The sequence below is a fragment of the Hyla sarda genome, chromosome 3 (genome assembly GCF_029499605.1).
Source record: "Hyla sarda isolate aHylSar1 chromosome 3, aHylSar1.hap1, whole genome shotgun sequence".
NCBI classification, from domain to species: Eukaryota; Metazoa; Chordata; class Amphibia; order Anura; family Hylidae; genus Hyla; species Hyla sarda.
Window position 1 is genome coordinate 317630056 of NC_079191.1, and position 13508 is coordinate 317643563.

Here is a 13508-nt window from a genome sequence, read left to right on the forward strand (position 1 = left end):
TGTGTGATTGACACACAGGTCCCCACCCCCCCGATGTCCATGATGTGCGGGCCTCCACTGAGCCTATACATATAATGTGCACCTTTATGTTATATGATATACAGTGCCCGTACTACTCTTCTTTCTTCTCATGGTGCCGGAGACACGCTGCTTCTGCTTTCACTATAGGCAGAGAACTCGCTCCCTGCCTCTAGCACTGCGCAGGCGCACTGAGCTGGCGGCAGACAACGGGAGCGAGTTCTCTGCCTATAGTGAAAGCAGAAGCAGTCGACTCCGGCACCATGAGAAGAAAGAGGAGTACGGGCACTGTATTTCATATAACATAAAGGTGCACATTATATGTATAGGCTCAGTGGAGTCACGCCGGCCCACACATCATATACATCGGGGGGTGGGGACCTGTGTGTCAATCACACAGTGGTCCAGCACTCACTTACAGGGGATAGGCGTGGCGGAGGCAGGGCATCACGATCCCCAGCCACGCCTATCCGACTGTTGCTGACCGCACGATAAAACTATTTTCCTGCAGATACAGAGTGATAAACAGCAGCCAAAAGTACAGCTGCATTACAAGTGTCATCTATACGATCATGTTATTAGTCTGGGGGGTATAATTTCCATGACAGTTGCGCTTTAAGGGCATTCTGGTAGGGACCATAGAAGGCAAGCTAACCTTATTTACTGGTGACACCCTGGTGTTCGCATCTGACCCAGAAAGTCATCTGGCTCCATTGATATCATTCATTTCTGACTATGGCTTTTCAAGATAACTAGTTAATGTGTCGGTGTCCATGGTGTTAGCACTAGTTCATCCTCTTCCCTCTCGATTTTTGCATACCAGCGGCCTTGGCATACAACCAGCAAAATTGTATCTTAGCAATTTAGGAACAGAAATTAGGAAACAATGAAGTAACAATCACTAAAGATGATTTTAGAGGGTTAGGCTATGTTCACACTATGCCATCTCTGAAAAAATCCCAAAGCGATTCTGAGTACCCGGCACTGACTGAATCAGATGGCACTAGGACCTCACAGGCAACCCTTTAGACGGTAATATCTCCCAAGAGGATTCTGCCTAAAGAATGACCAAGTTCATCCTTTTGGTGTCAGAATTTTAGCCGCTGAAATTTCGTAGAGTGGACTTTGCAGTGGAATCCTATAATAAGAGCCTAGCCTTAGGGGCAATACAATCTGCTTCCTATAATGCACCGTTAGCTACCTGTGGCTCTCCAGCTGTTAGGCCAGGTTCAGACTACGGAATTTCCGCCTGCAATTCTGCTTTGAAATTGCAGGCGGAAATTCCGCTTGCTAAAATGTACAGTGTAGTGAATGGTTTTCCGTTCACAAATTCACACTTCGGAATTTGTGAACGGAGAATCCGCTTGGAAATTTCCGCCTGAAGAAACAGCTGGACACCAACAAGTTGGAGAACACTGCCTTCTTTTTTGTTTATCGCTTCAATTGCATCTGTTTGATTTATGCCACCTTGTGCCTACAAGGTCTATGCAGAAATGTGTGTCACCATGGTAACAGACTACAAATATGCCTAATGCAGTCTGATCCTGCAATCATACTCCATCTTTCCCCTATTCTATGAACCAAGAATACCTGTAGGTCTGCTTAGGAACTGTAACCACAAAGCAGGATGGAGGAGATTTATCAAAATCTGTGGAGAGGAAAAGTTTACCAGTTGCCCATAGCAACCAGATCGCTTCTTTCATTTTTAACAAGGCCCCTGGAAAATAAAAGAAGCGATCTGATTGGTTGCTATGGGCAACTGGGCAACTTTTCCTCTCGACAGGTTTTGATAAATCTCCCTTGATGTGTTTTTATATAGTCTACCTGCAAAATAAAATCTAAACTAGTGCACCTCCACCTTGTGCAAAACTACAACTCCCAGCATGCCCGGACAGCCTTTGGCTGTCCGGGCATGCTGGGAGTTATAGTTTTGCATGAAGGGCCCCTGGTTCTGACATTGCTTTTATAAACTTAACAAAATGCCCAACTTTCCAGCTTAGAGAAGCATAAGACATGACAGCTGACCACAACACCCAATACTGAACCCGTGATAGGGCTGGAAAAAACGAAACAGTTTTCCCAAAAACTCATTTTAGCCTGAAAGAGAAAACCACACGCAGCAATATTTTCTACACCCTGCCTACAGACACCGGGCTCTGCGTAGCAGACCTAGAATGGACACACAAGACACAAACTGAGGTACAAAATATCAGCGTTTTTACCTACAAGGAGGCGCCCGCTTCCGCATTGACCTCTCTCGGCCACCGTACGAATTGTATGCGGTTCAAACCTCGATTCAGGCCGTGGCGTATCATGTGACCTCAGAAGAAACAGAACAGCGAGCCGAGTGGGGGCGCTTCTACTAGAAGCAGGAGGACCTGGTTTGACCCCACAGCAGCTGTTCTGCGGGGATCGTGATAAATCATCTACCGAAGGCGGACACGGTCCTCACGTGACGTCACCTCACGGATAGGGAAACACCAATCTACCACACAGCCCCAATGGTGCCAGAGCTATTGTGTCATAGTGAAAGGAAACGTATAATCCGACCTGGTTGAAATGAGGCGTTATGTGGGACACAACCTCACACTGAAAACAGCACCACTTCTATTCACAGGTTGTGTGTAGTACTGCAACTTAATTCCATTCACTTCAGACACAGCCTGTGGTGCTGTTTTTCCTGAAAAAGAAGCAGCATTTTTCCATTACTGGAGAGAACCCCTGTAAGAGTAGGTTCTTACTATGTTCGTGCCCCTGTTAGTCGTATCCGTTGGCATGACGCTTAAAACGGGGTGCCCCCATATACTGTTAAAAGGGTACTCCGGTGCTTAGACATCTTATCCCCTATCCAAAGGATAGGGGATAAGATGCCTGATCGCTGGAGTCCCACCCTGTTTGTAATCAGTCCCCGGAGCGTGTTCGCTCCAGGTCTGATTACGGGCGACTACAGGGCCGGCGGCATGTGACGTCACGCTCCGCCCCTCAATGCAAGCCGACGGGAGGAAGCGTGATAGCTATCACGCCCCCTCCCGTAGGCTTGCATTGAGGGGCGGAGGCGTGACGTCACATGCCGCCGGCCCTGTAGTCGCCTGTAATCAGACCCAGAGCGAACAGGATTACAAACAGGGTGCCGCGTGCATGATCACGGGCGTCCTCAGCGGCGGGACTCCCGCAATCAGGCATCTTATCCCCTATCCTTTGGATAGGGGATAAGATGTCTAAGCACCGGAGTACCTCTTTAAGGGGAGGAGCGAACCCAATTGATTTCTATGGCTGCATGGAGTCACCGGTGTCTTTTAGGCTTGAATTCCACTTGTTTATTTTTTTTTTTTGGGGGGGGACACCAATTCTGCCGCATGGCGTTTTTTCGGCCTAAAAGCGCTGCGGCCAGATGTTAGCTGTAAATCAAATGAGAAATCACAAAATTATTTTCTCTATCGGCTCCATTGGGGGACACAGACCGTGGGTGTATGCTGCTGTCTCTAGGAGGTATGACACTATGGTAATAAAAAAAAGTAGTCTCCTCCCAGCAGGATATACCCGCCTTCAGGCCCTGAGGTGATCAGTTTAAGCTTAGTGTCTAAAGGAGGTGGACATGGGCTGGATTTCTCCAGACCAGGTCTTCTGATTTTTTGTGTTCCTAGTATAGGGATGTGTTAGTTTTTTATTCCTTTTTCTTTTCTGTTTTCAGGTGGGGACTCCGGTTCCCTGTTTCCCCATTGCGAGCAAGGGGCTACAGACATTGCGTATATGCGCTGTTCACCACCCTCTAGCCAACGGTCAGCGCCTGGGTTGGTACCTCATGGGTCCGGGTCCCCCTATTTCCCTGCTGGCCTCGCGCGCGCATAGCAGCCAGGCGTGATGCAGGTAACTAAAGCTGACTGAAAACTTTACTGAAGACTCCATTAGGTAAGTTCTTCTGACTGAGGTAAGTACTTTCCCCCTTTTTCTCCTTAGGTACGGACTTGCAACCTCTGGATACCCCATGTTTTTGGCCCACCTTTCAGGTTATGGGGGCTGGATTTTTTATTCTGGGGGGCAGTGGAATTTCAGGGGGCATGTAATTTTATGGGGCACTTCACTTTGTGTGTGTGTGTAGCGCCTTATATGCGTCTGTCAGCCGCGGCGCTTGTACGGGCCTGGCTCTTTCAGCGCCGGCTTACTCTCTTTTCTCTGCCAGCACCTTATATGCGGCTGACAGCCGCGGCGCTGGTTCGGGCCGGACGCTCTCAGCGCCGGCTCATTTTCACTTCTCATGCAGCGCCTTATATGCGGCTGACAGCCGCGGCGCTGATACGGGCCAGGCACTCTCAGCGCCGGCTTACTTTCATTTTCTCCGGCAGTCCCTGCCGGCGCACAGGCCGCCCGCTCTGTTCCCCCGAGCGCATATGCGGCTGACATGTGTGCTCGGGACAAGGAGCGGGCGCCATTGCTGCTTCTTCTCGGCAGTTCATAGCTCCGTCCACAGCACGGTCGGAGCTCTTCAGAGGCGCGAAGTAGCCTCCAATCAGCGCTGTGGGTGCGAATTTCAGTTAGGAGGGGCCTATTAGTTAGTGCCTCTACTTCAGGCACGCCCCTCTCTCCCTATTGGCTGACATTCTAGCTGCACGGAGCTGTCACAGACTAGGGTGAGAAAGTCCCTGTCTTTTTTTTCTCATTATGTCAGTACCCAGAGCTGTTCCTCCCTCTAAACAGTATCCTGGAACGTCAGTGACTTATTTTGCCTGTACGCACTGTAATACGCACTGTAATACCAAGATGCCTGGCTCTGCTGAGCCCACTTACCCTGCCTGCTCCACTGCTCTCCCAGACCCCCTAATACCCCCTGATGCCCTTTCAGTTCTGGTGGGTTCAGGCGCTCCACCAGACTGGGTTTCTTCCCTGACCCAGTATATGACTGACTTGACCCAAGTCTCCCGTTCGGTGGCTGAGGCCTCCCGGGAAGTGGTGTCCGCCTTGAAGGGGTCTACCCTGCGCAGGGCCTCTGAGAGAGCCCACTCCTCGTCTCCACATACTTCACGCTCTCACAAGCGTACTAGGGGTGCCTTGTCTGACTCTTCCATTGAGTCTTTAGATAGACGTGGGTGTTCCCCTCGTAGGTCCCCCCCCCCTGTCATCTGGGCACAAACGTCGCTCCTCCAGAGGATGTTCTCGGAGTTGCCGCTCTGCCATGCCAGAGCCGCGTACCAGGTCAGGGTCGCCACCCTCCAGGACTGCCTCTACTCGTTTACATTCTCCTTGTGAACTGGCGGACGAGGCTTCCAAGTCGGCATCTGACTCAGAGGACCGCTCGGATTCTGTTGAAACGGTGTACTCATTGGTGACAGCCATAAGAGACACCTTTCACTTGGAGGACCCAGGATCTCCGGATGTCACTCCAGGAGTATCCTTTCATCGTGCTAAGCCAGCACCTCAAAGGTTCAGCTCTCACGCTGACTTGACGACATTCTGGAATCTGCGTGGAAACATCCAGACAAGAGGTTCCAGGGAATCAAGACGATTCAAGAACATTATACATTTGACAAGGCCTTTGTCACCTAGGTGGTTTTCCCTCCCGCTGTGGATCCACCAATCTCCCAGATCTCTAAGGCGACTACACTGCCACTGGCAGATGCCGCTGCCTTCAAGGATTCCACTGACGAGAAGGTAAAATCCTTAGCGAAGTTTGCCTCAGACGCATCTGGCTCCTCTCTTCTTCCCATCTTCGCCTCGACATGGGCAAGGCCCTGTAGGAGTGGTGCCAAAGGTTCCATCAGGATATCTTAGCGGGATCCCCCCCCAGAGGATTTAACTGTCCTGGCTCTCCTATGCTCTAAATCTGGGGTCTTCCTGTGCGCAGCTTCCATGCAGTCAGCCCGTTGTTCTACCTTGCTGGGGGTCACCTAGCGGCTCTAAACCGCTCTCTGTGGCTTAAAGCTTGGAATGCGGATGCCGCTTCCAAAAGGTCTCTCATTGAGCTTCCCTTTACGGGTGGCCGTCCTTTTGGCAGGCGCCTTGTTGAGATTATCCTTGAGGTGACGGGAGGTAAGAGTTCCCCGCAGGGTCCGTCAGTCTCTGCTCTGGTGGCTCCGCTCCCCCCTTCTTCTCCAAGGGTGGTTTTTTCTTCCCCTTCACTGGCAGGTAGTTACAGGTAGATAGATGGCAGGTAGATGCCAGCCTGTCGGACTGGGGCGGCGTGTTCAGGGATTGGACGGTTCAGGGACTCCCCGAGCAACTCTTCTTCCAATAAACATATTGTAATTACGGGCGATTCTTCTTTGTCTTCTTCATTGGCAGTCCCGACTTCTGTCCCATCCTGTCCGTGTCCAGTCGGACAACGGCACGGCCGTGGCGTACATAAATCGTCAAGGTGGCTCTCGCAGCTCGGCAGTCTTGGCCGAGGTGACCAAGATTCTCATCTAGGGCGGGAAGCAAGTTCCGGAACCCTCAGGCTCTGCCGTGGGCGCCCTAGTGATTCCTTGGGTGGGGTTATCTGTTCCCTCCCCTTCCGCTCCTTCCCAGGATTCTGTGAAAGCTCAAAACAGAGGGCATCCCCGCCATTCTGGTAGCTCCAGATTGGCCCGAGGGTCGTGGTACGCCGACGTAGTCTGGCTCCTGGACGACACTCCACTGCGCCTTCCGCTCCGTCCGGACCTGCTCTCCCAGGGTCCTCTTGGCCACCCCAAATTACAGTCGCTGCATTTGACGGCGTGGCGGTTGAGACCGCGGTTTTGAGGGCTGTGGGTTCTCTTCCCAAGTCATTCACACCATGATCAGGGCTCGTAAGCTTTCCTCCGCAAGAATTTATCACCATACTTGGCAGTCTTATTTTCGTTGGTGTGAAGCTCAGGATTTATCCCCGGTAACCTTCTCGGTTCCCCGTCTTCTCTCCTTTTCGCAGTCTGTTTGGAACTGGGGTTGTCTCTCAGTTCCCTTAAAGGTCAGGTTTCGGCCCTTGCTATTCTTTTCCAGCGGCCCCTGGCTTCTCTTCTCATGTCCGGGCATTCTTTCAAGGAGTGGCGCATGCTGTTCCTCCTTATCGGTCACCCTTTCCCGCTTGGGACTTGAGTCTGGTTCTGAGTGCCCTCCAGGGCGAACCCTTTGAGCCCCTTAGAGAGGTGTCTCTCCGCCTCCTTTCATGGAAGGGGCGTTTCTTGTTGCTATCACCTCCATCCGGAGGGTGTCTGAATTGGCAGCTCTCTTCTGCCGCTCTCTGTTTCTGATGATCCACCAGGACACGTTTGTTTTCCAGCCAGATCCTTCCTTTTTGCCTAAGGTGGTTTTGGCCTTTCATCTCAATGAGGACATTGTCCTCCCGTCTTTTTGTCCTGCTTCTTCTCATCCTAAGGAGCGCTTACTACACAAGCTAGATGTAGTTCGGGCTGTTCGGTCTTCTCTCCATCACTTCTTCTTTCGTGTGATTCCTTTTTTCCGTCCTTACGGAAGCTCGTCGTAAGGGACAGTCTTCTTCCAAGGCTCCATTTCTCTGTGGATTCGGTCCGCCATTTCGGAAGCCTATCGCTGTAAGGGGAAGATTCCTCCTTTTAGGCTTGTGGTTCATTCTACCGTCCTGTTGGGGCATCCTGGGCTCTCCAGAATAGAGCCGCGGCCTTGCAGATTTGCAAGACGGCTACCTGGACGTCTTTGCACACTTCTCGAGGTTCTACCGAGTTCATACCTTCGCATCGGCTGATGCTAGTTTGGGCCTTAAAGTGTTGCAGGTGGCAGTGGAACGGCCGTCTGCCTGACTGATTATCTGCCCACCTAAGGGACGGCTTTGGTACGTCCCACGGTCTGTCCCCCCCAATGGAGCCGATGGAGAAAAGGAGATTTTTTAACACTTACTGTAAAATCTCTCGAAGGATCCATTGGGGGACACAGCTCCCGCCCTTTTTTTGGGGTTTCCTTTGGTTCTCTGTCCGAGTGTTCAGTTATGTTTTTTCTCTTCTGGTTCTCGGACAGTTTGGGTTCTCTTTGACTTGTTGGTCCTTTCCTATTGCTCTGGAACTTAAACTGATTACCTCAGGGCCTAAAGGCGGGTATATCCTGCTGGGAGGAGCCGACTTTTTTTTATTACCATAGTGTCACACCTCTTAGAGACAGCAGCATACACCCACAGTCTGTGTCCCCCAATGGATCCTTCGAGAAAGAGATTTTATGATAAGTGTTAAAAATCTCCTTTTTCCACTTTTTTTTTTTTTTTTTTTTTTTTTATACTTTTGGCGTTTTTCAGCTCCTTGGTGGTTTTGCAAAACTGCAGCATGTTGAGCCTATGACGTTTTTCCCCCTGAAATCTATGGGAGTGAAAAAACGCTAAGAAAAACGCCATGTGGGTTTTAAGTTTTTCAGGCGGTTTTTATTCTCTTTTGGACTTTAGCTATCCAAAAAAGTGATGGAGATACCCTTTTTAATAACATTTCGTAGGGTACCATTAAAAAAATACTAAAAATACAAAATTTATTTGTTTTTATAACAACATTTTTATAAATTTTTAAACAGGGATCAATTTGTGTGTGCGGCAGGACACTAAAAATGTAGCCGACAATAATAAAAATGTAGTGTGTGTGTCTGTTTTTCACTTTTTTTTCTTTATTTCTTAGTTGGTACTACTATTCCCAGCATGGAACACAATGTTCCATGATGGGAGTAGTAGTTCCTGTACTAATTGACAGATCGCCCCGGATTCGTTTGCGATCCTTCTTTATAATGTATACATGCGGCCGGCCGCTCTTCTATGGTCCCCTGCACTGACGTATATATACACTTATTCGTATTTTCCGTAGAGAGCTGTGATTGGTCAGATGGTTCAAGCCAATCACAACTCTCTGGGGGAAATATGAATAGGTGTATGTATACGTCAGTGCAGGGGACCATAAAAGAGCGACCGGCCGCATCTATAAATTATACAGGAGGATCACAGCGGGTATCAGGAGTGACATCCGCTGTGATCTTTCCTTAACTGCAGGTACTACAACTCCCAACATGGAGCGCACTCTGCTAAATGCTGGGAGCTGTAGTACCTGCATTAATGCAGGTACTACAGCTCCCAGCATGGAGCAGTGTGTGCTCCATGATGGGAGTAGTAGTACCTGCAGTTAAGGACAGATCCCAGCAGGTATCAATCCTGACATCTGCCGTGATCATCCTACCTATTGCAGAGATGCGGAGCGGCTTTCTCCTGCACTCGCATCTCTGCCCTATACTCCGGCCAATGATGTGAATAGAACATCATTCATATTTCCCTCAGAGTGTAAGGGTCTTCAACCTGCGGCCCTCCAGCTGTTGCAAAACTTCAACTCCCAGCTTGCCTGGACAGCCAACGGAGATTTTCGGTAGCAGGTGCTTAGGACCACTTGGAAATGTGCCATCTCCATAGACTGCAATGTACACTGCTCAAAAAAAAATAAAGAGAACATTAACATAACACATCCTAGAGCTGAATGAATGAACTAATCGTATGAAATACTTTCATCTTTACATAGTGAATGTGCTGACAACAAAATCACACAAATTATCAATGGAAATCAAATTTATCAACCCATGGAGGTCTGGATATGGAGTCACACTCAGAATCAAAGTGGAAAACCACACTACAGGCTGATCCAACTTTGATGAACTTGTCCTTAAAACAAGTCAAAATGAGGCTCAGTAGTGTGTGTGGCCTCCACGTGCCTGTATGACCTCCCTACAATGCCTGGGCATGCTTCTGATGAGGCCAACTCCTGGACAGTCTGTGGTGCAATGTGGCGTTGGTGGATGGAGCGAGACATGATGTCCCAGATGTGCTCAATCGAATTCAGGTCTGGGGAACGGGCGGGCCAGTCCATAGCATCAATGCTTTCCTCTTGCAGAAACTGCTGACACACTCCAGCCACATGAGGTATAGCACTGTCTTGCATTAGGAGGAACCCAGGGCCAACCGCACCAGCATAAAGTCTCACAAGGGATCTGAGGATCTCATCTCGGTACCTAATGGCAGTCAGGCTACCTCTGGCAAGCACATGGAGGGCTGAGCGGCCCCCCCAAAGAAATGCCACAACATACACCATTACTGACCTACCGCCAAACCGGTCATGCTGGAGGATGTTGCAGGCACCAGAATGTTCTCCATGGCGTCTCCAGACTCTGTCACATGTGCTCATCTGTGAAGAGCACGGCGCCACAGGGTGGCAAAGTCGTTGAAGGCTTCTTTTATCTGTGAAGAGCACAGTGCGCCAGTGGCGAATTTGCCAATCTTTGTGTACTCTGGCAAATGCCAAACATCCTGCATGGTATCGGGCTGTAAGCACAACCCCCACCTGTGAAGGTCGGGCCCTCATACCACCCTCATGAAGTCTGTTTCTGACAGTTTGAGTGGACACATGCAAATTTGTGGCCTGCTGGAGGTTATTTTGCATAGCTCTCACAGTGCTCCTCCTTGCACAATGCCAGAGGTAGCGGTCCTGCTGCTGGGTTGTTGCTCTCCTACGGCCTCCTCCACGTCTACTGATGTACTGGCCTGTCTCCTGGTAGCGCCTCCAGGCTCTGGACACTATGCTGACAGACACAGCAAACCTTACCACAGCTCGCATTGATGTGCCATCCTGGATGAGCTGCACTACCTGAGCCACTTGTGTGGGTTGTAGTCTTATGCTACCACTAGAGTCAAAGCACCACCAGCATTCAAAAGTGACCAAAACATCAGCCAGGAAGGATAGGAACTGAAAAGTGGTCTGTAGTCACCACCTGCAGAACCACTCCTTTATTGGGGATGTCTTGTGAATTGCCTATAATTTATTTATTTTTTAAATCAACTGGTGCCAGAAAGTTAAACAGATTTGTAAATTACTTCTATTAAAAAAATCTTAATCCTTCCAGTACTTATTAGCTGCTGAATACTGCAGAGGAAATTATTTTCTTTTTGGAACACAGTGCTCTCTGCTGACATAACGAGCACAGTGTTCTCTGCTGACATCTCTATCCATTTTAGGAACTGACCAGAGCAGCATATGTTTGCTATGGGGAATTTCTCCTACTCTGGACAATTCTTAACCCCTTAACTTAACACACCAGGACAAACATTTATGTCCTATGCATAACCGCGAGCATCGGAGCGATGCTCGCGTCATGTGCGGCAGGTCCCAGCTGCTGATAGCAGCCAGGGAACCGCCCATAATGGCGGACATCCGCGATCGCACGGATGTCCGCCATTAACCCCTCAGATGCCATTATCAATACCGAGCACGACATCTGCAGCATCGCGGTACTTTGAATGGATGATCGGATCGCCCGCAGCGTTGCCGCGGCGATCCGATCATCCAGCATGGCGGCCGGAGGTCCTCTCACCTTGCTCCGGCCATCTTCCGGGGTCTTCTTCTCTGGTCTGCAATCGAGAAGACCAGAGCAGAAGATGACCGATAATGCTAATCAGTGCTATGTCCTATACATAGCACCGAACAGTATTAGCAAAGAATGATTGCTATAAATAGTCCCCTATGGGGACTATTAAAGTGTGAAAATAAAAGTAAAAAATAAAAGTAGAAAAAATTTGAAAAACCCCCTCCCCCATAAAAACGTAAATTGTCCCATTTTCCCCATTTCACCCCCAAAAAGCGTAAAATTATTTTTTGTTGATTATACCGTACGGTGAACGGTGCGAACGTTAAAAAAAAGTCCAAAATAGCTGCTTTTTTATAACATTTTATTCCCCAAAAAAATAAAAAAGTATAAAAAGTTTTATATAAGCAAATATGGTATCAATAAAAAGTACAGATCAAGGTGCGAAATATGAGCCCTCATACCGCCGCTTATACGGAAAAATGAAAAAGTTATAGGTCTTCAAAATAGGGGGATTTTAAACTTACTAATTTGGTTAAACAGTTTGCGATTTTTTTTAAGCGCAACAGTAATAGAAAAGTATGTTATCATGGGTATCATTTTAATCGTATGGACCCAAAGAATAAAGAACACATGTCATTTTTACTGTAAATTGTACGGCGTGAAAACGAAACCTTCCAAAATTTGCTAAATTGTGGTTTTCTTTCTAACTTCCCCACACAAATAGTATTTTTTTTTTGTTGCGCCATACATTTTATGGTAAAGTGAGTGATGGCATTACAACGGACAACTGGTCGCCCAAAAAACTAGTCTGTGGATGAAAATATAAAAGAGTTATGATTTTTTGAAGGCGAGGAGGAAAAAACAAAAACGTAAAAATAAAATTGTTAAGGACCCAGGGAGTACATGTACGTCCTGAGTCCGCTCCCGATCTATAACGCGGGGCCACAGCGTGGCCCCGCCTCATAGCGGGTCGGGCCCGGCCTCTAACAACAGCCGGGACCCGTGGCTAATAGTGCGCGGCATTGATCGCTGTGTTGCGCGCCATTAACCCTTTAGACACGGCGTTCAAAGTTGATTGCATACACTGTTTAATGCTATGCCATTGCTTAGCATTTATCATTGCAACCGGAGCTCAGGTATGGAGCAGTAGATCGCCAATCGGACGACGGAGAGGCAGGTGAGGACTCTCCCATCGTCCGGTAAGCTGATCGGAACATCGCGATTTTGTCGCGATAGTCCCGATCAGCTCCGCTGAGCTGCCGGGATTCTTTTACTTTAGATGTCACAATCAAATTTCTACGCCCTGCGTCCCCAAGAGGTTAAAGGGGTTATCCACCATAAGGTGACTTTAGTACTTACCTGCCAGACAGTCTGGTATCATTGTAACCGTATGAACCTACAGAATAAATATATGGTGTCATTTTTACCGAAAAGTGCATTGTGTAACATTGGAAGTCCCCAAAAGTTACAAAATAGCATTTTTTTCCAATTTTGCCCCACCCCCAAATTTTTTTAATGGTTTTGCCATGAATTTTTGGGTGAAATGATTGATGTCTTTACAAAGTACAATTGGTGGCGCAACAAACAAGCCCTCATAAAGGTCTGTAGGTGGCAAATTGAAAACTTTCTGATTTTTAGAAGGTGAGGTGTAAAATACGAAAGTGCAAAAACGGAAAAAAAACGTGGTCCTTAAGGGGTTAAGGATACAGCCAATTTTTGTTTTTTGCACTTTTGTTTTTTCCCCGCTCACCTTCTAAAAATCATAACAATTAAAATTTTGCACCTACAGACCCATGCAAGGGCTTGTTTTTTGCATCACCTATTGCACTTTGTAATGACATCAATCATTTCACCACAAAATTTACATCAAAACCGAAAAAATTAATATTTGTGGGGTGAAATTCAAAACAAAACAGTCCATTTTATAAATTATGTGGCTTCCATTTCTACGCAGTGCACTTTTTGGTAAAAATTACACCTTATCTTTATTTTGTAGGTCCATACAGTCACAAGGATACCCAATTTATGTAGGTTTTATTTTAACTACTTAAAAAAAAAAAATTATAACAATGCACCAAAATAAGTATGCTTAAAAATGTCATCTTCTGACCCCTAGAACTTTTTAATTATTCCGCATACGGGGCGGTATGAGGGCTCATTTTTTGCACCGTGGTCTGTAGTTTTTATCAGTA

At 48.0% G+C, this 13508-nt stretch overlaps 1 protein-coding gene across 4 annotated transcripts in view; it reads right to left on the reverse strand.

Moving 5' to 3' along the window:
- The window catches only part of LOC130362520 (presenilin-2-like), a 54750-nt gene that overhangs the window by 34411 nt on the left and 6831 nt on the right, over positions 1 to 13508 (reverse strand). Inside the window, exon 1 of one of the 4 annotated variants that reach the window (XM_056567153.1) lies at positions 2245 to 2512. The exons of 1 other annotated variant lie outside the window; for it this stretch is intronic. The gene's annotated coding sequence lies outside the window, so the exon portion shown is untranslated. Of the gene's footprint in view, positions 1 to 673; positions 1590 to 2240; positions 2513 to 13508 lie in introns of those variants that run through there. 2 more of the 4 variants (XM_056567151.1, XM_056567152.1) reach the window with 2 other exon arrangements.